General features: G+C 37.2%; 1 protein-coding gene and 1 pseudogene across 1 annotated transcript in view; both read right to left on the bottom strand.

The window, feature by feature from the left end:
* The window catches only part of Ppm1l (protein phosphatase, Mg2+/Mn2+ dependent 1L), a 316,234-nt gene that overhangs the window by 259,258 nt on the left and 29,668 nt on the right, over nucleotides 1-27,308 (bottom strand). The window lies entirely within an intron of this gene.
* The window catches only part of LOC134476136 (KATNB1-like protein 1), a 63,960-nt pseudogene that overhangs the window by 17,877 nt on the left and 18,775 nt on the right, over nucleotides 1-27,308 (bottom strand).

Raw genomic sequence — 27,308 nt, 5'->3', positions numbered from 1 at the left:
TCTTTTCACAGCTACATAAGGGCTTTACAAGTGGTTTAGTATTGCCTGACTAAAGAACTACCATTTGCTGTGATCTTACTGCTGTAAGTGCAAGACACTGGCTCACAACAACCCTGAGGAAGCTGAGGCTGAGAAGACTTAGGTCAATCTCTGAGGCTCTCCAGGTAGAAAGTCACAGAACCAGGATTCAGAATCAAGTCTCTGCACAACTCTGAAATCCACACCTTTTTCACGGCTCCCTTTGCTAACTTCATAGAAAGCACAATTTAAATTTTCAACTTAAGCTCATAAAGAAAAATATCTCATTGATGATATACTAAAACAGAAACTGGCAAACTCTTTCAGTAAAGGAACAGAAAGTGAATATTTTGGGCTTTTCCAGTCACATAGGTTTTCTCTTGAATATTCATTGAAAAAACCATTCTTGGCTTGTGAGGCTGAACCAAAACTGACCACAGGCTATGTAGTCCAAGCAAGGTTCAATGATTCTGATTTCATGAGAAATGTAGTGCTAACTCAATATCTTGATTTATTGCAGTGCTTTTTCCTTCAAGACTAGGAGAAAGGGGGAAAATAGAAGGGAACCATAATTCCATCTAGTCATCTTAAATGCATTTCATTACTAAATAAAGGGTAAGGAACAGTGGTCCCCATCTCAGAACCCTGCATTAGAGTAGTTTAAAAGCTGTCAGGTATTTATTTCATATACTTCCCTTATTTCCATTCTTCCATATTCCAACTTAAGCATTAATCTGTCACTGAAAAGCAATGCTCTATGCAACCTAATTAAAACTATCTCAGAGGGCTATAGCATAAGGAACAGAAACATGGGGAAATTTAAGATGACCATGAAGTCTTTCGATAAGATCAAAGCCCAGAGGTTCTATTATTTGAAATTATAAAAAATATTTTCCATTCACTTTACAAAACTTGTAAAACAGGCTTTTGAACACTTCCTGAAATCTGCAATAGCCATCCAGTCAACCTAACATATGCCGCAAACTGGATCCAGTTCATCAACACTAGCATTCACAGTGGGATACATTTTAAATGACATTCAGAATTGCTCTGTGAAGTGAAATAAGCTACAACTTATGATCTCCTATATATCTGCTTTTTAGGTGTTGAACTTGCATCCAGGATTTGCTCATGAGCCAGCTACAAATACATGCTTTCCATGTACCCTGGAGTTGCCCAGCTGCCTTCATCTAAGCAACACCACTCTGGTGTCAGGTCCAAGTGTCTCTGGTTAAAATACTTTCAGCTCTGCTGATGTATGGCAGTAGCCTGGTAGGTACAGAATGGAAAAAGAAGATGGCCACTAGGGACCAATTTATAGCGACAAATGTTATTTTCATTGCTTAGCAAATTAGAAATGAGAAGACTCCAGATTCCAAAGGCCAGTAGCTTACTTCACATGTAGAACCACAGGATTCATAGAGGTAATTATTTACAGACTGATTTTAATCACAAGAACAGTTAGAAATTGGGCAGAAGTAAAAACAATAAAAACAACTCCCTTCTTGTGTTTTGCCTCTTGTGTCCAATTTTATAATCCCCTCTCAAGTAAATGCTGGACAGTTCAAAAACAAAAAAAGACTTAGCCAAAGACCTAGTAACACACATTAAAGAAAGACTCTGAAAAGTCACCAACTGCAAAAGCCAATTACAAAGGTGCAGGAAAGGAAGAAAATGCTTTCCTGTGTACAAAGGAGATGGCAATTGCCATCACGATTCGAGCAGAAAAATGAGAAGAAAACATGCTGGGGGCTGGGGATTTAGCTCAGCAGCATAAGCACCTGTCTTGCAAGCAGGCAGTCATGAGTTTGATCCTTGGTACCGATAAAAAGAAAAAAAAAAAAAAAAAGAAAACATGCTGAACATTTTAAATATAACATATCATGTAATCATTACAAACTTACAAGACAGGAAATAGTATACCTATTTTATACAAAAAGAACTAAGGCTTAAAGATACATTTACCCAAAATCACACAAATGGAAAGGGCCAGTGTTTGAACTTAGCCTGATTCTAATCAAATGTACCACTTGCATCCCATGAGGCTCCAAAGAAAAAAGTATCAGAGTACCACAAGAAGGAGGCAATATTCAGGAGTAAGACAGACCGGTGATACTGGTAAGTACAGGCACTCAAGGCTCAGACCAGGACTGTGCCCTCCCATGAGAGAGATGGCAAAAGTAAGCCAGGACACAGGAGCCATCACTCTTACCGATGTCTTAAGTGGCTCGTGGGATCACAAAGTCACCTTCCAAGGCCACAGTTTTTAGATGTGCTGCTAGAACCAGAACACAAGGTAGGGAGAAACAGCTGAGACTCATTTGGCCACACAGGAGTACAGGATGTCACCTGTCTGGAAAAAAAGCCGTACACCACTGGCTAAGGGGTTGATGTATCTAAATATTATTTGTCTTGACTCCCGGATTAGTCTGGAAACTCAAGTTGAGCCAGTCTTCAGGTGAGAGTCTCAATGTTAGGAAGAAAAGGAGTAGAAACAGGGACTAGAAATACATATTTTACTTTGGAGCCGCAGCAAATATAATCAGTTTTTTTCCCCCAGTTTTCTGAGACAAGCTGTCCCTAGTTCAGACTGACCTTGAACTCACTTTGTAGCCCAGGCTGGCCTCAAACTCACTGTGATTCTCCTGCTTCAGCCTCCTGCGTGCTGGGATTACAGGCTTGTGCTACCACGCCTGACTTAAAATAAACTTTCCATTTTTTCATCTGCCAAACTGCAATTATGGCAATGCTCATGACCTGCATGCAGAAAAGGCCAAATCCTCACCACTGAAAGAACAGAGGGAGTCAGGATAACAATCTGAGGGAAAAATTTTTTACCAGAATTAGATCAAAACTTTGTATTTCTAAACAGCACACTTCAGCTGGCAGAGCTGAGCCTCATGAGCAGAAAGATTCTGAGAAAAGCACTGGTGCCAGGCGTGCTGACATTAGCAGCTGGCATCCCTCCCCTTCCCTTCCCTTCCTGCCAGCACTTTCACCCTTCCGTGAGCTACTGCCACCACTTCTTTACACAGGTCATCTGACCAAATGTACTAGGCCAATTCTCTGATCACGTGGAGTGAGAGGGAAGGCAGCTGGCAGCAGAAGCAGTGAGCAGAAAAGCAGGTGTCAAAGAAGATAGAATGGCCCACGGGTAACCTTTCTCTTCTCTCCAAAAAGGAGTGGCTGTACAAATACATAGAGAAAGGAGCAGGAATTCAGAATTCAACCCCTGATTCACTAGACTGCAAGGAGACAGCCAGCTGAGTGTACACTAGCCTGGCTTATTAATCAGTTCTTTTCTCCACTCTGTGATGGAAGCCACTGTCTAGAGGCACGTAATTACTTCGCGGGTGTCCTCAGGTTCCTGAAGGTGAAAGCCAGTCCTGGCAGAGCTCCAGGTCTGGCTCTTCCAGCCTGACTGCTTTAGCCCTCGAAATGGTATCAAGTGACACCACTGCTCAAAGCCTGGGAATAGGCCAGCTGGAGTCAAGGGCCACTTGCAGGACCCTATCATGTTAAAGAGATTCTTCCAGCTTTTCTGAAGCTTAGCATTCCCCTTTTTGCTCAAGAAATAGACTCCATAAGCAAGGTTGAATAACCAGAAGTCTCCGTGCCAGCCTCTCCATTAGCTGAGAGAGGCAACACAGTTGAATAAACAGACAGTTGTTAGAAAATATAAATTACTACACCACAATACTACTGCTGGATTCAATGTAGATAAATTAGTTTTCTCAGTAAAATAGGCAGTATGAAAAACATGCTTTGCTCAGATATAAAAGATTAACTGGAAGACATTTGTAATCATAAAGATATAAGAAATTTCAAGAAGTTTTCTGGTCAGCAGTCAATCACTTCATAAAGCTGTCCCAGAAAAGAAATCACAGTTAATACCATTATCCAGGAAATGATTCTTTAGAACCATTAGACATAAATCTCTAAAGCCCTCTTAACTTTAAACCAAATGCCCACTACCTTATTCTCAGTAGAAACGAAATTAGGTTGCCATTTAGAAAGTAAAAGGCCCATACAGAAATATTTTTATCTCAGTCTATTATTCTCCAAAAGGAAGACAAATCCAATTCACAAGTGTATCCTTAACTCCTTTACTGTGTGTGTGTGTGTGTGTGTGTGTGTGTGTGTGTGTGTGTGTTGTTTGTTTGTTTGTTTCCCTCAACCTCCTCCAAACAAATCATGAGCTCAGGACTGATCATTTAATTATTAGATAATGCAGCTGGTGATAGCTTTCACCAAGAGATAATGGCTTTTATTCCAGGTGTATGTTCCATACCAGACAGCAGTAAATCTTCTGTTCTTGTTTATCGTTATTCCAACTAGCAGTCCCAACATAGCATAAGGAGTAATATGCAAAAAAAACTGATTAATGTTGGAAACTCAATAAATACCTAAACTACTTTTTTGCAGCCTGAAAAATAATCCTCTTGAAATTAAAATCAAAATGCACCAATGTAGAAAACATCACATGGCTATATAACTATCAAAATTATAAATAGCTGTCAATCTACTACATATAACATTGCTGGTTAACAATTTGCCACCAATACAGCATGTAGAATTGTTTGAAGGTTGTAGGAGAAACTTATTTCTTAAAAATATATACCCCCTCCTTTTGTTTTTTTGAGACAGGGTCTCACTGCATAGTTTAGACTGACCCTGAGCTTAGTATGTAACCCAAACTGGCCTTGAATTCACAGTATTCCTTCTGCTTCAGCCTTTCAAGTGTTAGAATTACAGGTGTGCACCAGCATAGCCGGCTAGGTACCTCCCTTTTTAAATGCCCAAGTTCTACCTAAATAAAAATCTCCTTTAATATTTCAATCCAAAATTAAATGATGGTATGTTGCTTTTCTTTAGATTACCCAAATGCCTCTGGTCAGTGACCCTCAACCTTAACTATATACTGGAGCTCCAGAGCAGTTTTTAAAACTACTAATGCCTGGGTCCTAACAGCCAAAAGATTCTGTTATAACTGTCCTGGAGTAGGGACTGAATACTGAAACTTTCTAAAATTGTCCAAGTGATTCTAACGTACACCAAAGACTGAATCACCGTTTTATAATATTAAGTATATCAATAAAAATAATGCATGCAAGCTTACTATGCACCAAAAACTGTGAGTGCCTGAATGAACAAAAGTATGTGACAGACACTGCCTTCAAGGCCCAGGCTCTGAGATGGGGTTAAGCATGTAATGAATTGTTAACCTACAGTACGCCAAGTGCCCTAACTGAGGAGTAGAGCTCACTGAAGGCCACCCTGAGGAGGGGCAGCCAACACAACTGGGCAGAGAGGGAGGGATATCAGAGATGGCTTCCAAAAAATATGATTATAAACTAACCAGCAGTCAGCCAAGATGGGAAAGTGGGAACAGGAACTTCACGAGGAACTAGACCGGCACAATGGCACATGCCTGCAAGTCCCAACACTTCGGAGGCTGAGGATACAAGTTCAAGTTCCACGTGGGCAATGCAGCAAGGCTAATCAAACTAAAAACTAAAAAAGGGTACAGTCATCTGGCTAGCTCAGTTGGTAGAACATAATCAAAGGGCTAGGGATAAATCTTGGCATGAAAGTCCTGGGTTCAATCCCCAGTACTAAAAAAGAAAAAAGAAATTAAGAAATGAAGGAGAAAGGGAACAGAAGAAGGTAGTGAGAGGAGGCGAGGGGAGGGAGAAATTAGGGAAATCAGAAAGTACAGAGGTCCAAGGCTAAAGAACATGGGTATGAACACAAGAGAAAAGAACACGGGTATGAACACAGAGTACTGAGAGGACCAACCCTCATAATGTCCATGGGTCAAGCAGGCTGAGTGTCAGGCACCCGTTAGTACAGCAGACTGCTCCAATTGGTGATGGGGCTGCTGTTGCTTGTTTAGCTCCAGCCAATGGAAGAATAAGGGTGCAAATACTGACATACTCTCCAGATTTTCAAGGGATGCTGGGAATTTAGTCCAAATGTAAAATCTTTAGGCTTCTAAATGCTAGGCAAGACAAATAAACAAGTACCCAGACCAGATTCTGCCTATGAGTTGCAAGAATGTACTTATACCTTTTTGCTACATTATGAAGAATTTTAAAGGGGCAGTTCAGCTTAGTTTTGAATACATTTTTTAATACATTTTTAAATGCAAAATTAAACTGGAGTATTGCAGAAAGCAATTGGGCAAGTCCAATAATGCAAAGATTTCCCCACTCGTATTAATGAGTGGGGAAATATTAAAATTATAATATAATATAATTATAAATTATAATATAATATAAAAATATTAAAGTGCCACCATTTTGAAATTACTTTTTCATTTCTCAAATTCAACACAGGACCTGCTTACTTTTAACTATGGGGGGGGGGGTCATGGAAAATATTAAGATGCAAGTAAAGATCATATTTATTAAGCCTCAGGGTGACATAATTTATGGTGGTGAAATATAGAAGTGGTAATCAAAAATCACAGATGATCTGCCACACAGGGCTAAAACTCCAGGCCTCGGGCAGCAATCCCTTGTAGGCTGGGAATACTGCCAGATGGTCTTTCCTCCATCTCCTCCCCAAAGAGAATTTCCCAAATGTGAGAGAGAAGGTAAACCCTTTACACATGATGACCAGTTGCCAATGTAAATGCTTCATGCATTCTCTAGAAGTCAGCATATGTTTAAAATTACAGGATAGAGCTTGAATTCACATTAGTCCCAATACATAGCAAACAGAGCACTCACAGAAGATGCTCAAAGCATCCACTGAAAAAGCACTTGGCACAGGCTTGGCAGCATGTGCCTGTAATCCCAGCACTTGGGAGGCTGAGGCAGGAGGATCACTATGAGTTTGAAACCTCCACTACAGAGAGAAACCCTGTCTCAAAAAAAAAAACAAAAAACACTTGGCTTAAGTTTGACATATTTCCCAAAATAATTATCTATAAACAAAAGTAGGAAATATGAATATTTATGCAAATACACAAATCTGATTAGGAAAAAAAATATTAAATGGGAAAACCAGAAGCCATTTAGTTATTAATCCATCAAAAAATGGGCAGTGCTGAGAAATAAATGCATCATAGACTCACGGATGCAACTGACCCTCAAATCAAATAAGTAGACATAAGTACTGTCCAAAGAAAAATAAACTGTTGATTTATTTAACAGAGAGCTGTTTCATTTTTTTTCTTAGAGTTTTTTTGTTTCCCCAAAACGAAAAAAATTTATATAATTAGCATGTCTACTAAATTGCCTGTAGTCTCTGCATATTATTTCTAATTTTAGATGTGGAAAAGAGATTCTCTCAGGCATTCTGATTTTCAAACACGGATGTTGAGCTTTGAGATACTAGAATCTTTTGGGTCTTGAGATTGCATAATAATACTTATAATTCAACAAAAACAATGGTTCTGGGTTAGGGATATAGCTCAGCAGCATAAGTGCCTGCCTAGCAAGCTCAAGGTCCTGAGTTTGATTCCCAGTACTAAAAAAAAATAATAAGCCCTTTCTTTGATAGGGAAGAAGCTTTTGAAAGTTAAATTAATATTTAACAATCTCTATGTTACAGATCTTTTCAATTTACACAGATTATTCTATTAACTCAAAAAATCTCTAGGCCAGGCATGGTGGTACATGACTATAATATCAGCATTTGGAAGGCTGAGGCAAGAGGATCACCATGAGTTTGAGGCAGCCTGGGCTACATAGTGAGTCTGAGGCCGGCTTGTACTGCGTAGTGAAACCCTGTCTCAAAAAAACCAGAAACCTACTATTTTTTCTGAAATTCTGTATAACTTGTACCCTTTTTCTGGTTTTTTTTTTTTTTCTTTTTCTCCTTAAATAAAAAAAAAAAAAAAAAACCAAACAAAAAAAACCCTCTACAGGCAGGGAATGGAAAATATATTTGAATATAAAGTTCAAAGCTTAACTTGAAAGAAATTTTAACACCTGCATATGGTCACATCAACATCCTGGAAGCTCAGTTCTGAATTTTGGCTGGCAGATTTCTACCACTTGCTAAGCCGGCATTCCGCAAACTTGACCCTGAATACCAGACACCTCTCTCCTAATCATACAACTTATCACCATCACAAATTCAGACAACACCTGACAGGGCAAGACAAGGACCCAGAGTAAGACAACGCAAGGTAATATCATGAGGGCACAGTGGAGAAAAGAAAAAAAAGAACAGCTTCCAGAAACTCTTTGGAAGCAAACCAAGACTAAGCTAAGACATTTTAATGTAAGGAAGCCATTCAGGGAAGAGGAGTAACATAGAGTTGATTCCCAGGACAAGAGGTCTAAAGAGGGGTGACAGACACTTTCAACAGTAAGAACTGGGGGCGGGGTCACTTTCCCAGTGACAAGACAATGGACAGAAATAGCTGTAGCCCATGTTAGATAGTGGCTGAATGTAAGCAGAAACCACAAGGAAAGATGGAAATTACTATGCAAATTGAAACTATGTGTGACACTGAGGATCTTACAGTGTTTGCCTACATAACAAATGTAATCTGTGGATAATGTAAGTCCCCAAATTTCCATGCACTATACAGAGTAAAACTGCTTTAAAGAGAGGTACTGGAGGAGGAAACTACTTTTAAAATGCAATAGAGGCAAGGACACAGTTCAAAAAGGAAAACTCAAAAACAAAAAAACTGTAGAAATCTCATGAGTAAAGTCAAAAGAGTGCAAGTTACCTCAGCACTAACACCTAAGCATTGCTCTGCTAGAGGACGATGCTATGCCCAGTTTTCTCACATCAGCACAAGAACCTCTGGGCACATGAGAACAAACATAGTTTGAACCATTTACTGATGTACATAAAACTCAGACAATACAGAAGGAGTCCCCTTTATTTACTCCTTATCACATGAAGGTAGTCTAAAGTTGAGTAGTTCCAGTAGAACTCCAAATTGCCAAAAACGAAATATTATTACTTTTCCAGCCTTGCAACACATAAAATTCCTTTACTTAATGAATTTTTATTGGCTCCAAGTGCAAAATGTCCTTCAAGGCAAAAGTTTAATTTTCTTATTTATAAAAGGCTGAGTTTAGCCTTAACTTTTTAAGTTCATATTTAGAAAAAGCTGACGTTGATGGATACATGGAAATTAACTTGCTTTTAAACAACCAATGAATCAAAGAAGGAAACATTTAAAATTTCCTAAAACAAATGAAAGTAGAGACACAATACCTCACATCAACAACTCTGTTAAAAAGCAGAAAGATCACAAATAACCTACAGCTGCATCTCAAGGAATCAGAAAAACACAAACAAACCAAACTCAAAGTTAGTAGACGGAAAGAAATAATAAAAAAATCAAAGGAAAATAAATGAAATAGACTCAAAATCAATTTTTAAAATCAATAAAAGAAAATAGAGAAACCCTTAAATACTAAAAAGAGAAAGTAGACACATAAAATCAAAAGTGAAAAAGGAGATTATAATTGGCATTGCAAAAATACAAAGGATCATTACAGATTTTTAAGAACAATTCTGTGCCATCAAATTTGATAACCTAGAAGAAATGGTCAAATTTGTGGTCCACATACATCTTGCCAAGAGTGAATCATGAAGAAACAGAAAATCTGAACAGACCACTAACTTAAAACAAGTCTGAATTAGTAACAAAATATCTCTTGGAAAAAAAAAAGCCTAAGAGAAGACAGGGTCACTGCTGAGTTTTACCTAACATTTAAAAAAAAACTAATACCAATTCCCCTTAAATTATTCAAGAAAATTAAAGAGGAAGAGATTTCTCCAAAGTCCTACAAAACCAACATTACTCTAATACTAAAACCAAATAAGTACACCACGAATAAAGAAATTTATAGACTAATATCCTTGATGAACATGAATGAAAAAACAATGAACAAATTACAAGCAAACCAAATCCAACAACACAGCAAAATGACTATTTGCCATGATAAAATGAGGTTTATCCCAAGATATAGGGATGGTGGGATGTTCACAAATCAATAAACAGTACAGCACATAAATAGAATGAAAGCCAAAATTCACAGGATCATACAAATATGTGCATAAAAGACATCTATCGCTTTATGACAAAAACTAAAAACAAGTGTAGAAGGAACATATCTCCAGGTAATAAAGGCCATAGATGTCTATGCAACAACTAATAAAATACTAAATGAGAGAAAAGTTGAGATCTTTTCCTTATTATTACTAAAAGAGGCAAAAAAAAAAAACTAATGAATATGAGGAAAAATTCAGTAAGTCTCATTATTCTATCACTGGAAGAACAAATGTACATATTGGTGCAGAGCTATTAGTACATTCTTGCAGTGTATGTTTACTTTCCTTGTGTGGCTCTGGTACATGTGCATAACTCATCTTAATTCCTTTTTTATCCCTTTTCCTTCTCTTCCTCCAACTATTCATCCCTTCCCATTTAAGAAAGATCTATCTCCCTACTGTCTATTATCTCTTTTATTTTGCTGTTTTTTGTAATTTGGGTTTGTCATATAAGAAAAACATGTGCTATTTAAATTTGTGTGCCTGATTTATTTCACTTAAAAGTATGATCTTAAGATTCTTCCACTGTCCTAAAAATGACTCAAGTTTATCTATCTCAATGGCAAAGTAATACATTTTATTAAATTGTGATAGTTTATAGCAAAGCATAAACTCTGAACACATTACACACCATACAGAGAAAATGAAAACTTTATGTAGTTAATTCAAAAAAACCACATTAATGGAAACTGACTCATAAACTTAAAAATAATGTATCATATCAAAGTTTTTAAAGCATTGCTTAAACTGTTAATCACTGTTTCCCACATGAAAAAAAAATTAAGTGAGATGTAGAATTATAAGGCTACTACATCTTCCATTTCTTAGTATTTCCATTTCTTAGTACTTCTTTCTTAGTATTACTTTACCAGTTCAAGGGAGTATAGCTGCAGAAACAGAGCTGAAGAACCAAAGAGGAGAGAAATAAAATAGCTTCTTATGCAAGAGAAACATGACAAAGCACCTGGCTGGCAAGTGTGATTATCACCAGAACTCCTCATGTAAAAATGACCACAACTGCCTCAGTTACTTTTCTCATCACTGAGACAAAAACACCAGACACCCAAAGTTAAAGGAGGAAAGGCTTATTTTGGTTCACAGTTTACAGAAGTTTTAATCCATAATCAGAGAGGCATCACATAGGAGAAACAGTTCATGGCAGGTAGAAGGTAGCAAAACTAGCAAGGGACAAGAAACCTCTTTCTGTTCCTTAGATTGTGTCCAGGCTACCAGGATTAGGGCAGTGCCAAACCAATCAGTGGACTGATTTAGTAAGTACCCAGCCATAAACCCAGCACCCTTAATCCTAGCATTGCACCATAAGTCAATCACGCACCAGATGCAGCCACCTCTGGAAAAGCCTCATGACTGCATGAAGTTTTGGGGGACAGCTAGACAAAAGCCATAACAACAACTGATTGTTTTTAATTTTATACACTAGTCTTTCAGAAAAAAAAGAAATCCAAAACAAAATGCATTCGAGATTTTTCCTACACTACCAACTGGCATTTAGGGCTACAAAACATTCTGGATATCATTTTAAGTTATTAAGAAAATCTATGGAAGGAAGGAAGAAGGAAGGAAGGAAGGGAGGGAGGGAAGAAAAAGAGGGAGGGAGGGAAGGATCTACTTTCAACTATTATGTATTTTCAACTTTTTCATTAAAAAGAAGGGCTAAAGAAAAATCCACTGAAGGACACAAAGAATTGATATAAATAGAACACAGGTCTCTCTGTTTTCCCAATCCACCACACAACAGTGACCTACAGACAGGAATGTTAATGATGCAATTAAATGTTCTCTAAAATTAAACCTGTATGAAGGAAAAAGCCTCAGAAGAAACCATATTTTAATATAAAACACTGAAGACTAAAAATGGTCACTTCTCAAATGAATAATGTTGATAATACCATTGACAGATTAAATAATTATTTTTAAGTCAGTACACATTTTTTCTTTAAAAACATCAAGCATAATGTAACGTGGTTAGAAAACAATATTCCTTTATTCATGCATTCCACAAACATTTAGTGAATACAAAATGCAGGCCAAGTACTCTTTTAGACACTAAGAATACAGTGCTTGTCCTTGTAAGGCTCATATACCAGTGGAGTGAAACAAATATCACACAAATGATTAATGGGCAAATAGGTGCACAGAGAAAAATACAGGAAAGTAAAGGGAAGGGAAAATACCAAGAAATAGAGGGCAGGTCCTGTTTTATACAGCGTGGTCAGAGGCTTCTCTGACAGGTGACATATAAACCTGAAGGAAGCAAAGGGCTGTACCATGTGAAGATCCAGGGGTGCACAGTCCAGGAGAAAGCATGCCAGGTGTAAAGCTCTGAGGCACAAACATACTTGGCCTGTAAAGGATTAGAAAGAGCAGACAGAGTGACAGTGGGAGAGAGCAGTGGAGACGATGTCCTTTTTTACTCTGGATAACCTAAGTATTTGGAATTAACTGGTTTTAGTACGTAAAGGTTGAAAAAGGCCAGGCACAGTAGTTAACACCTGTAACCCTCCAGCACTTGGGAAGCTGAGGCAGGAGGATCACTGAAAGTTGAAGACCAGCCTGGGCTACAAAGTAAGCTCAAGGCCTGTCCGAACTGCATAGAGACCTGTCTCAAAAAAGACAAAATAAATTTTTAAAAAAGGGTGAGACGTACAGGGAAACTGAAAGGACAGGAACCATATTTCACTGAATTTCTATTATGTATCTGATAACAGATAATCCACATCTTTTTTAAAAAGAAATATTTAGTGAATTTACTCAAATAACATTTAAATGATACAGAAATAAAAACTATTAGAGATCTATGTACAATAAAAAGTAAATATAAATTAGCCAACTCCATGGACATTTCCAGTTAAATATTCATACAAATACATAATCATTTTTTTCTTTATACAGCAATAACACATACATACACGACACAAAAATTCTGGCAGAAAAATCAGAGATATTGGCAACATTCTCACATTTCAAAAATGGTGTGGGATATGTTTTAACAAAAACATTCTACAGGAATGTCAATCTCTGATTTAAATTCCATGATTTTGTCATGCCAGAAGCATTGTTGGTTTTAATTTTTTAAAAACAAGATACTGGTATCAGAACACATTAGACTCTTAATAATTAAGCCATTTTGTATACACAGTATCTTAGTGTGTTCAAACAATTTTAATGTCATCTGCTATAATGTTTTAAACTTTGAGTCTCTTCAACATAGGAAAACTACTGCATACATTTAGAGATTTTTTTTAAATAAAAGAGATACAAAAAATTGATGACTGGTCTCTGTGGTTCCTAGTACTGTCTTGTCTAATTTTTTCTCATAATGTAAATTATATTGTAATGCAAGATATCATTAAGACCCAGTAGCTCTTAAGCAAGGTTACTAAATAACCATTAAGCCTCAAAGGCAGCAAAGGCAAACAATATTTAGAGTGCACATTCACCTCACTGACCCATCACAGTACACATTCACCAGCACATTAGAGCCACTTTGGGATATTTTTCTACTTCAATGTGAAGTAGATTGTTAGGGTTTTATTCATGTGGATTAGTAAAAGAAAAAAACAGTTTTGATTTCTTCCACAGTTCAGACTTGGAAATCATATTGTCCAGGATGTTTTTAATAGTCAAATGTTCTTTACTAGATGAATTCTTTCAATGCAACTGCAATAAATCAACACCCACATCCTCAGTTATATTACCAATATATCCTGGAACCAAAGAAAGATGGTTTTCCTGTTCCCGTAATCTACTTAACTGTTGTTTTAAAATGTGAGTATTTCTATCATTTATAATTCCAGTTTTTAATGACAGTTTTGATCATCACCTTTTTATTACTGCTTGAAGCCAGTTTAAACCAACTATGACATATTCTTCAAATTTGCTTTTTAAGTAATGACTTTACTAGAAGCAATAAATCTACACAGCAGCCAAGTGAGATATAATGTTTTTCTTCCTATGAACTATTGGTAGGCACAGGAAGACAATCTACCACAACGCCAAAGTCCTCTACCCACACCAAATAAGCTACAAGTTCACTTACACGTCTCTTTCTCAGAAAGTTAAAGCTACATTCGATCTCAAATTTCTGCTGAACAAACCTTGGGCCACTGTTTCAGAGTCATGAGAAATGTCAGAGAAAAGCCCAGTGTGTTCTGATAACAGGCTTTCTCTCTGTGAAGAACCAGAGTCATGGAAGTTAACCACATATGTCCAACTATCATGGTGTGACTTTTCAGGCAGCTGACCTGCACAAGCCAGTTCAATTTTCTTTATTTGCCTTGTCTCAGCCCCCTCTTTAGGGGTCTGTTTTTCCTATTTGTGTAAGCTGCCAACCATTTTTAGAGATTTCTTAATGTCTTTCATGTTCTTATTAGTAAAATTAGAGATCCCTTTTCTAGAAAGATCAATGGAATGATCCTCAATATTATTAAAAAGTTCAGTGTTTTAGAATTAGGGTTTTCAGATGCCATAATCACTTAAATAACTTAACTAGCGTGCCTCACAGAACCATACTGACTTAGCCCAGCCTGACTGGGCTCCAGGGTGGGCCCCACTGGGAGTCACTAAACGCCATTGCTGATCCACACTCTTAACCTATAGATTGGGTAGAATTGTATCTTTATACAGATGAGGCATCTGAGCTAGCAGAGGTGCAAAACAAAATTTACAAGCATATCCTTCCAACACTTCACTATGTTCCTCTGTATCCCTGAGAGGATCAAAGATATCAACTATAAAAAGCAGCATATTTCCATATGGAGGTCTAAAAGGCCAGTGAAAAGAAGGATAAACCTGAATCTTTTGTAGGAAAATAGACACACCTCAAGACCTCAAACGCTAAACAAAACAAATCAGACCCAGAAGGTTTAATGTCATTTGGTTTCTCTTATATGAGAAAACCAAAGTACAGTATCAATAATTTAAACAACAAAATAAAAAACCACAGAAAACAGAGAGAAAGATGTTCTGCAGCTGGGAGGGGACCTAGGGATTGAGAAATGGGGAAGGGAAATAAAAAGGACTAAGCGTTGCTATGTTCACGTACCAACTGCCCACAATGAATACATTGTGTACATACGCAAAGATGTACTCAAGAAATCCAAAAGGAGAAGATGATAGAGTGAGAAATGTTTACAGGTTTTCTTTTACTGTATCTCATTTGCACATAAGGGCACTAGGGCAAGCAAGTGAACATTACATGCTCTTTGTCTCGACATGGCTAAATATATATAATGGAACTTTAAAATGTACCTACTCAATGTTTAAAAGAAATAGAAGACATTTACTCCCTCAGATATTCCCAGGCCAGGTGTTTCTAGTTTTGGAGTAGGGGAGGAAACTGACAAGATGAAAGTCTCTGGTTGTCAGTTACTATCCTGCTTTGGAAAAAATTATAATACCCTTTCCCTATTTAAAATCCAGATTTAAGGAATCCCGGAGGTCAATTGCTCTGATGAAATAACGACTTGAAATCACGGGGACTGAGCACTCATGAGCAAAGCCACTTCGATATCAAAGACTGCAGACAAAAACTGCTAGGGGAGTCCTGTGAGGCTTGGCTGAGTGGTAACAGAAGGAAAGCTTTCAGTTTTCCTGAAAGTAAAAAACAGAAATAAGTAAAATTAAGCAGTAACTGAAGATAGTTGAAATTCACCTCAGGAAATACATTTAACCTATAAGTATGATTTGGACTACTTTAAAACTGTTTAATATTATCACAAAATAAATTTGCTATGTAAAGTCACTCCTTAATGTTTCATATTCTAAAGCAGATCTAGAGACATGATAAAAGAGCACAAATGAAGCCCCACATTTTAGAGCTAGAGAAAATGAGGCTGGTATTGAGGTATGATAATGCTAAATCATACACCACCATCAAAACTGGGGTCTAGAGCCAGGCATGGTGGCCCACATTGTAATCCCAGCTACTCAGGGCTAAAACAGGTAGATCCTAGATAAGGCCAACCTGGACAACTTTGCCAGACATGTCTCAAAATTGTTTTTTAAAAAACTGAAAAGCACTGAGTATGTGGCTCAGTGGTGAAGCACATGCCCAGTAGGAACAGGCAAGGCCTTGGATTCAAATCCCAGCACAAAAAGGGGGAGGGCTATGCAGGTTGTTTCTCTAACCTAGAGTAGTGGTTCCTACCCAGGAGCAACTGTGTCATCCACAGGATATCTGGCTGTGTCTGGACAAAGTTGTGTTTGACACAACCGTAAGGGACGGGGTTGCTCCCGGGATAGAGGCCACGGTGGCTGCGAAACAGCCTACAATACATAGGACGACTCCCACAAAGAATTGTCCAGCCCCAAATGCCAACAGTGTCACAAGGTTAAGAAATCCTGGTCTAGAGTTACTCAGAATAAGTACCCAATGCTTTTCATCTGGTTTTTCAGATTTGCTGAAGGTTCGATTACTAGGGCTGAAGAAGCAGGTTTCATTTTTTCCAGACCGACATAGACCCAGTCATGCTGACCCAGGCTAATCTAGGTTCAGTCGCTGTCTCAAATCGGATCATTTCACCATTACTCCCTGGGTTTCATACAGTGAAGACAATCTTTTTCTCTCATAGAGCACTATGTTGTATGAATTAATCAGTCTATTAAGAATTTCATGCTTCATAATGAAGACAAAATGGGCAAAGAGTTTTTAAATTACAAACAATGCCTGCTTGCTGCTTCAAGCACGTCAAAGAATAATAATAAAAAGATGCAAATCAAACTATGAAGCAAGTAATATTGTTTCCCCTCATACAACTGCCTTTCAGTTAATTTTATAACCTAAAATTTCCTATTTTTGCCTATATCTGGAAGCTCTATTTTCATCATGAGCAATTGGAGATGGTGATACCAGTCACAGTAGAGCTGAAGCCAACCCAGCACTCACTTTCCCCAATCACTAATTAATATAGTGATCATTTTTTCTCTAAGTAGCTCCAGAAATAATTCCATAACCCTGACCACAGACCCTTAATATACACAATATATTGAAACAATTCTCTCATAAGCTAAAGTTGAATCTGATTAAAAACAATAATAAAACTATTAAAATTCAATTTCTAAATATCAGCCCATTGAAGAATTAAATTTTGGAGAAATCCACATGTATATTACTTTCTAAACTGAAATTAAATAGCATGCACACCACTTTATAAAGAAAGCCACTCTTGCCATATTTCCTATCCTAAAATACATCAGAAAGCTTGAGGAGAGACGGCTTTTTATTCAGTGGAGTTCAGTAGGTTACCTCACATGCCACAGGTAATAAACAAATTGAGACAGATGTAGATGCAGCCCCTAATTATCACGACTCCTCTCCCAAACAGCAAAGTCTCTCTTGCCTCTAACTTTTGGCTGCTCTGAGTTTGCTCATCTAAACAAAGATCCACTCAGATCTACAATCCCAGTTTTCTAATGCTTGAAAACACAATTTGATTCCATTTTTATAGCAGATTCTTAATGATTCTCAATTTCAAATCATTTTGTGTCCATATCAAAAAATACCCTTACCCTACTGTATTCTCAAGGAGATACGGCATAACTCCCAGTCCTTCAGCATGTGCTATGCTTGATGACTTCCATCTAAGCGAGACAGGATGAAACAGGGTAAGGAGCAGGGATAACTTTACAGTGGAAAACCTGACAAACACTTCAGTCAGACGTTCAAAGTTAACATCAATAGCCATGAAGTTCAACTGGTTTTATTCTTCTGAAACAATGGGATAAGAACAGTCTCTACCTCTCTGGCCCCCTCCTATAAAAACTACACCCTCAATCTAATCCTGAGAAAAACACCAAATAAACCCAAATTGGGGGGCATTCTACAGAATGCTTTCCTAGTTAGTAATTGTCTTACTTTTCTAGTTGCTGAGACAAAATACCTGATACCCAAAGTTAAGGGAGAAAAGGTTTATTTAGCTCACAGTTTGTAGAGGTTTCGGTCCATAATCAGCTGGCTCCAAGGCAGAGGAGCAACCATTCATGGCAGTGAAAGACAGCAAAAGCAACAAAAGAAATACAGCAGGGACAGGCCTCCTTCTGTCCCTTACATTGTAAGCAGGCTAAATGCACCAAGGCAGGTGTAACACTCACACCATCAATTCCAGCATTAGACTATGAATCGGTCACTAACTCTAGAAGCCCATTCCCATGACTGCATGAGGCTTTGGGGAGACATCTAAACACAAATCATAAGTGTGTCGGTGTGCTGGAACAGGAAGGTGATACACCTGCAGGACATAAAAGGTCCACATCTGAGGTCCTCCCAAGTTTGGTCTATATATCTCTTCACTAGCTGATCTTGATCTGTATCATTTATGTAAAGAATTATAATCAAATGATAGCATTTTCCTACTTTATGTTATTTTTGCAAATTATTGAACCACAAGGCTTAGAAACATGAAAGATCTGGGAAACACAGAGTTGGCAGCTATTGTCTAAAATGTAAAGAGGCTTTTTAGGACTGTGTACTCAACCTATGGATTCTGCCCTAACACCATGGAGTTCAGTTAGAATCGCACTGCATGTATGGACGTTAGTTAGTGATAAATTCCCAATAATGATTCAAAATCATATTGATATAAAATGTTAATAACAGAGAACTGGGTGTACAGTATATGAGAACTCTCTGTACCTTGCATCCACTTCTACAAATCAGAAACTTTTCTAAAATTCAGTTTATTTTTTAAAATATACTATTAATTTTAAACTACCATTAACAGTGAATGATGTTCAGTATAAGTTTATTATTTGGTAATACTTTTTCCTGCGATGCCACAACATCCAAAGAAGAATAATCACACTAAATGGCACTAAGAAAAATAAAAGTTAATTATATGCACTTATTTTAATCACCTCTCAATAGCTAACATAAAAGATACTTATGTGTATTAGGTCCTGCTTTGATTTTTAATCTACTTCACTACATAAAATAAGCCTTTCATTCTCTTTCATCTCTGAAGGTTATTAGTGTGGTGACTATTATCCAGTATCCACTAACACTAGACTATTAGCACAATATTTCAGCCATATATTAGCATGCGCTCATGTATCTTTAGAAAGCCCAATTTACTACACCAAACTCCTGAAGCTGGCTTATGAGATCACTCCAAATCTGGTCCTTGTTTAAACAGCTCTCTCCTCGCTGGGTGTGGTGGCATACACTTGTAATCCCAGCTCTGGGGAGGCTGAGGCAGGAGGATCACTGCAAATTGGAGGACGGCTGGGCTCCACAGTGAGTTGAAGGCCTATTTGAACAACATAAAGAGACCCTGTATCAAACAAACAAAAAAAGTAGCTCCATCCTTTTCTTTCTAGAACAAACTCTCAGCCACCTCTGAACTAGCTGGCCCATCTTCTTGAAATGTTCCTCCTCCAGACCTTAACTCAGTTAGAATAGCTAGCTCCTTCTTGCTATTCAGGTCTCAGTAAAATGTCTCTTCATCAAAGAGGCTTCAAGTTAAAGAAGCATCCTTCATAGTCTGTATTTCTACCTATTTGTATTTTTCATCACATTGTTAATCATCATTTGATATTTTCTAGTTTAACTTGATTTTTTACCTATCCACCAGAATGCAAATTTGACAAGCTTAGGAACATTACCTGTCTTGATGGCTATTCTAATCTCAGCCCCTACGGCAGTGCCTAACACAGAGCAAGTACTCAATGAGGAGCTTCTGAACAAATAATAAATAAAAGACATGGAACTACATTTAAACAAAATAATGTATTCAGACTAAAATGCAAGCTATTAGGAGAAAAAAATGAATTCATTAAGAAATTTGTGGCAGAGACACTGGGAATCATTAGGAAATTTATTAAACCTTAATTAGGCTCCACGTTAGATACATTATCTCATTAAGTATTCACAAAATTCTGCAAGATACTTATTATTACCCCTATTTATTATAAAGATGAGGAATTAGAGGTTGAAAGAGATTTAGTAAGTAGCTGAATAGCCAAAGTGAAATGACTTCACATCTAAGCCCTTTCCACTCCTTTTTGTATGGAGGGAGTAACCAGGGGTGACCTATTATTGAGCCAGGTCCCTACACCTCTTTTTTCGTTAGTAAGATCTCACTAAGTTGTCCCAAACTGCCTCAAACTTTAAATTATCCTGCCACAGCCTCCTGAGTATCTGGGATTACAGGAATACTTCACCACATCTGGCTTTCCACTCCTTTGATTTATAAACTTTTATGACTTATTATGTATAATATATAAAGAATTTTAAAAATTCAGACCCCCCCCAAAGACCCAATCCAAAAATGGGTACCTGAAATGAACACACACTTCTCAGATGAAGAAGTGCAAACAGCAAGTAAATATATGAAAAACTGTTCAACAACAATGGTCAGATGGAGAGATGCAAATTAAAACAAGACTGAGATTTCATCTCACTCCCGAAATAATGGCTATTATCAAGAAATCAACCAATAACAAATGCTGGCAGATATGTGGGGAAAAAAGAACCCTTCCCCATTGCTGGTGCGAGTGTAAACTCGTGCAAACATTGTAGAAATCAGTGTGTAGCTTCCTCAAAAACTAGGACCAAAGGTCCCTTCAAACCAGCTATTCCCTTTTTAGTATCTTCTTAAAAGAAGTATCACACCAAAATGATACATGCACAGTCATGTTTATAATGGCACAGTTCCTAACAGTCAAATCATGAAAACAACCCAAATTCCCATCAACTAAGGAATAGATAAAGAAGAACAATAGAGTACCACTCTGCTCTAAAGAAGGATTACCTCAAGACATTTCTAAGTAAATGGGGTAGTTTTTTTTTGTTTGTTTTTGTCTTGTTTTGGGGGGTTTTTATTTATATTTCTAAGTAAATGGATGCACCTTGAGACTATACTCTTAAGTGAAATGAATCAGACACACATGTGAATACCATATTGTTTCTCTGGTGTGAGAAATCAAAAGCATAAATAAGGACCAGAATGTATAACAGATGTTGGAAAATGGGAAGAAACTGTTCAAATAGGAAGGGGAACAAGGGGGAGGGGAGGGGATAAATGAAAGACCAAGAAAAAAAATGAGAATAGAAGGAAGAAAATGGAAGCAATGGTTTTACAAATAAGGAGAGGAAAGGGTAGTTGAAGGGAAGGGAGGGAAGTGGGGAAAAAAGGAGAAGAATACCATGTATAGTTACAAAGTTCTATGATGAATGTGATAATTATGTGTATCTAAAATCTACTAAGAAAATCTGTTTGAAAAGAAGCATTGACCTTAGTGATCCAATGCACCGCATCTCCAGATGGCAGCCTCCGCCATTCTTCTGTGACTTCCCCACAGCGTGGCCCTAGCATTGTCCCAGCTCCAGTAAGACCCAATTGCCCAAAGCAGGCGGATACTGTAACCCTCAGCTAGTTTTCACGACAGTAATACATCTTCTACAAGTGCACAGCCCTACAAGTTGCTCGGCATCCTGCGTTAGTGGCTTTTCCGCCAGACCAGTTGGCCTACCCCAGCTTATCTCCTCTTGTTGTATAGGTGCAACTTAGTTGTAACTTAACTGTAAAAAACTGCTACACATTTACCAGTAAAACATTTTACATACTACAGTTACAAAAGCATGCTTAATTTCTAAGGTGGTGCAGAGGAATAAAAGTATTAGTAAAATTTTAAATGTTAAAAATGATTATGTATATTCAAACAAACAAATCTGTCAGACCTACAGATGTTATGTCATCTGTCAGTGTGAATTTCATCCAAGTAGGTTAATAACAGCTCATGTAACTAAAAAGATGTCAAAAGCATGCCTCACAAAGCAGCAGACACTAAAAGTCACACAGATGAATTATACCAAGTCTTTGCAGAAATGGGTAATTCCAATGGTTTTTAAATATGTGGGAATAAACAAATACAGATTTAAAATTGTTCTAGTGATGATAAACTAGCACTAATATGAATAAAAGAGCTATTCCATTATGAATATCACACAGTTCATATTGGTATTAACCAAAATGTCAATGTAGAAGCCTGATGAAAACACCAGTAAACACAATCTGTCAACAGTTAGTGATCACATGAAACTCATATTAGTAGGACAAAGATCATTTGATATTACATTTAACAATGTAATTTACTCAATTAACAAGTGAAACAAGAAAAATGCTTAAAATTTTTAAATCATATTTGATGAAATTCAGCATAATTTTTAATAATTAAAATTCCTAAAAACAGAACAATATAGTCTCTTCATATAATAAATACTATCTGTATGTGAAATCCAAAGTCTTGTACATCATAACTAAGATGAAATTCTAGAAACATAACCATGAGTGGTGGCTCATGCCTATGATCCCAGTACTCAGAAAGCTAAAGAAGGAAGACTCTCAGAACAGCTGAAGCTGGAAACTGATCATGCAGACACAAGGCAAGCCTGTCCAAGAACAGGAAACAGTGTGGTCCTGATTTGCTGATTTTCTACTCTCACAGTAGACAATTTCAAAAAACCAACACAACCAATAAAACTTCTGAAAATTCAACATTCAGCTTTCATGAGCTGGTAAGAGGCTGGCTATAGCATTATCACTGTGGTCCCCTAGTAAGTCATGATAACTGGTAGTGCGAATTCTCAAATTCTGTTGCTTTTCAAAATTGTTATTTAGCTTAGGGTTATTTGCTTCAAATTCACAATCAATATAGCTATATTTATTTAAGTCTTTTTTGCTTTCCTGTATCACTTTCCTAGTTTTCAATACACTGACACTACACATATTTTATTAGTTGTATATAAAGCTGTTATATGGCTTTTTGTGCTGTTATTCCTATAAAAAAAAAAAAGAAGAAGAAGAAGAAGAAGAAGAAGAAGAAGGCCATGGCTACGGAGGTGGCCACTTCCATATCCCGTGGTAGGTCAGGAGTGCTGGTGATGGTGAACATCCCCGGCAGTGAGGTGGACACTGATCCCCTTTGGTCACTACCACCAAGAGTTGGTGCCAACAAGTAAAGCCACGGGGAAACTGGCCAACAAGCCCTGTAGGCAGGGGAGCTCACCCACAACTCCCAGGTGATGAGTTGGGAGCTACAGCCAGGGGTAAGAGTGACAAGTGAAGCAGGAGCCCCAGACGCCTAAATACAAAATGCAGGGGTTTTCTCTTTTTTTCCTACACTTAAAGACGGCCTATTGGGAGTGCTGCCTTCCAAACATTTTGTAGAACTGTTCATATGTTCCTTACCATGGGAATTCCTTATATTCCTCAAGGTCTAAAAATTGTTAAACATGCTCACCGTACACTCAAATTCAATTACAAAAACAAAAGAGGGAACTCCCCACAGAATTTACACCTCAAAATAGACTTCACTTGGCAACGTATACTATTACCTTTTTAAATCCTACAAAGGATGGAACCACAGCAGCAGAAACACAATCAGGTAAAGGAAAAGAAAATAGGAACAGAAACTAGGAATCCACTAATCACTTGGAGTACAGGGGATGCTTGTGTCTTTCCAGAGAATGATAAACACCTTCTCTGTGTATCAGAACATGATGTCCAGCTGTATTATGGACCCAGACCTGGAGAAGGAGTTGATTCCACCTTTCAAAAGCTGATGCTCAGTCTTAACAACAGTGATACCTCAGAGACCACACCACAGCTGATAAAGATGGGGCTAGGCCTGACCTGGGGCAAATTAAAGGAATTGACTTACAATGCCCAAGAGATAGCAACCAAAATCAAATCAAAGGTCTGAGTAGGTGACTGAGTACATACAGATAACTGAGTTGAAAACTACATAAAAAAAAGAGACACAAAAGTTACTAGTATTCTTAAGACAAAATAAAATACAAAAATATATATTGATTATGGATAAAAGATTTTATTCCTTCCAAATTCTTAAGAGATCTCTGCTAATTACCTACAATAAAATCTGATTAGTCTATTTGTAGTTATAAATTCTAAAATTGTAAAATGTTCTTTTTTTTTCTTAAAAGACTTTTTTTGTTCGATTCTTTTTTTGTTGTTGTTATTCAATTCTTTTGTAAAAACATTGGTCACCATTTAACATACAGCAACAACAAAATGCACCCAGTTCACATGCATCAACAAGTCAATAAATCATAGCCCACGGACAACACGAGTTTCAAACGAACAGTGTAAGCAGTTCATGTTTCATTTACCATAGTCTTAGTGCTGCTAAGAGAGAAACAACTAATATGAGAAACAAGGACTTCCAGTTTCAATCTGAAGTAAGATTCTTGGTGTAAGCAGCACGAAACAACAATTATAAATCATTAAAACGTTCTTATAATTCAATTTGGTCAAAAATATATTTGAGTGCACTATATTTTTTAGGATGTTTGCCTGTCTAGTCTGTTAAGCTGTGTACCTGTTTCTTTGTTTGCCATATCTGTGAATAGCTGTTCTTTATTTGAACTCAACAATTTTTGCTCTTTTTCTTTTACATTTTTGGATCTTTATTCAAAATTGGATTAGATTTAAAAAGCATGCTCCCACTCGGGTTGCCAGCTGGTCAAAATGATGCTCAACTTGGTTGTGTAAATGTAATATATATTGTTGCTTATTAGGACTTTGAGTCTCTCACTGTTCAAAAATTAGTGTGCTAAATATTGTAATTGGGTTTTCATAAGTCACCAAAAAATTATTAAGGTAATTAAACAGAAATCTTAATGTATAGAAAAATCACTGGACAGGACTCTAATTGATAAATAAGAAAGGAACTGTCTAGAAAAAAAATTAACTGGTTCTTGTTCATTCTTAGGAAGCCCCAACGATGTCCATAGCTTTATGGAGGATACTTCAATAAACGTTATTAAAAATATATTATTGTAATATGTTTACACTGCTCATCAAAGGATAAGCTTCCTAGACAACACAGTTTTTGATTTAAAGATGCTACAGTAAAAAGGTTTTCATATGGCTATGATTGTTCCTGCTTTTGTAATGTGTTGATTGTACTTATGCCTGCAGATGTGCGAGTCTTCCAAAGTGTAGAATGAGGGGTATTTATAGTGATACTTTTCTTTCAGATTTAGAACTCTGCCTTTAACAAAAATTTATGAGATGTACATCCCACTATAGGTCAACAAGTTAGATAAATGCTTTTTATGTATTAGATAAGGATGAATGTCTAAAAAGGATAATTTATGTAAAAATGGAAATTCAAGTGTTTTATGAAAGTCATCCTGACTGTCATGCTACAATACATAATATAGTTACATAATACATAATACAATACATAATATAGTTACATAATACATAATACAATACATAATACAATACATAATATACAATACATAATACATAATACAATACATAATATAGTATAGTTTTGATTTCTAATTTTCTGTGTAAAATATGTAACTGTTTGTTAACATTCCATAGTAATTTAAATATTAAAACATCCATAGTTGTTAGAAAATAATGGTTTTATTTTATGTTGTAAAGTGCTTGATATTCAAATAAGATAGACATGTTAAGCTTACTGCCCCTAACACACTGTAATGTTATCACTCTTTTCTTGCAGATGTTTAAAAACTGAGCTTTGGAGACCAAAAACTAGAAGACAGATGGGTAGGAGGACAGGCATTATTTTGGCCTCAGCTCTTTGAGTTCAGTGAGGATCCAGGACGTAAGAGAACCTCTGCTTCGCTATCATGTAACTCAGTGAGTACCCAGTCTTCTGACCAAGGAGATTATGGGACCACAGGGGAACGTGATCAACAATATGCAGTGCACCGAAGGACAGTCATCAGGAGAGAAAAATCTCACAAGCTTTCACAGAAAGCAACTTGGTCAAGCAATGGCCGTGACTAATCCAGATGGCTGACACTGACAGAAGCACTAAGAGATGCTGTGTACTGTTATAAGGTAATGCCTGAGGAGACTCACTGAACCTGACAGCAGAAATCTAATTTTAATTAATACAGGTCTCGCTTTAATTTGGTCTTACATATACAGCAGAAGAGTATAATCACAAAAAAGAAAACTGTCTGCAGAAGTCCTCCAAACACAGTTCCTCCAACTTCAACTGACCACCCATCCCTGATGACTACAAAACAGAAAGGGAGGAGATGTCAGGAGTGGCTGATGCAGGAAATTGATCACAGGTGTGCAGGTAGGCAAGTCCTGTCTAAGAACAAACAGTGCCAGAGGAAAGCCACGTGAACAAGCTGCTTTAGTCTAGAGAACACCAGGCCCTGAGGCAATCCAAGCAGTGGGTTACTAGACAAAGGGGGTGTCACATGACACCAACCTGCAAATGTGTAAGTAAATGTGCTACATGGCTGAGTAGTTAGGAGGCCACCTAAGCCCAGCTTTGTGCCTCATCTTTATTTCTACACCTTCTCGGCACCCTTTACAGTCCTTACTCCAGGAGTTCAGGAGCTGTGCGGGTTGCAGCAGAGGCGTGCTGCAAATTCAAGGCCAGACTCCACTACAGATAAGTCCTCATGTCAAAAAGCAAAAAAATTCTTGAAACATACCTATTGTACACAAGAACAAAATAAGGATGGGCATTATCACCACTACTTTTAACATTTATAGAACTGTAAGTCAATGAAATTAAAAGAGAAAAAATAACAGGTAAAATATAAAAAGAAGAGACAAAATTATCAGTATTTATAACTAATTATTTAACAAGGATACCTGTGGAACTGGAAAAACTATTACAAACAGCAAGAATTCAGTACAGTAGTTTTCCTGTATATGTTTTTTATAAAAAGCAAAAAAACATTATGCCACAAAAGATCTCATTTGTAAAAGAAATAACTAAAACAAAAAAAGTCCTGTAAGTTTAATAACAAATGTAAAAGATCCACATAAAGAAGTTTAGAACTACAAAAAGTTAGGGCCAGGGGTTTAGCTCAGCAGAGTAAGTGCCTGCTTGGCAAGCCCAAGGTTGTGAGTTCGATCCCTGGTACAAAAAAAAAAAAAAGAACTCCAAGTTTATCCTAATCTTTAAAAGTATTTGTTAATATTTTCATTTTGTGAACAGTTGCTCGGGTCTGTTGACCATTTTCCCACTGTGGTACTGACTTTCTCTGATCACCCTGTAAATGTTTCATTCATATAAAGAAAATGTACCTTTTGTCATACGTGCTGCTCTGTGGCTTGCATCTGGATGACCCCCCAAGACCTTATGTGCCCACAGGTATGATTTTCGGAGGTGGCTGGATCTTGTGTGATGCTGGGAGTAAATTGTGTGATAACGGGATCAAGGCGGCATGATTACTAAATTAGCCCACTGATGATCAGCAGAGTGCTTAC

The sequence above is a fragment of the Cavia porcellus genome, unplaced genomic scaffold (genome assembly GCF_034190915.1).
Source record: "Cavia porcellus strain 051 isolate PalLab524CR breed Dunkin Hartley unplaced genomic scaffold, mCavPor4.1 scaffold_5, whole genome shotgun sequence".
Taxonomy (NCBI): domain Eukaryota; kingdom Metazoa; phylum Chordata; class Mammalia; order Rodentia; family Caviidae; genus Cavia; species Cavia porcellus.
Note: the sequence above shows the minus strand (reverse complement) of the source record. Positions and strands in the feature narration are given on the sequence as shown.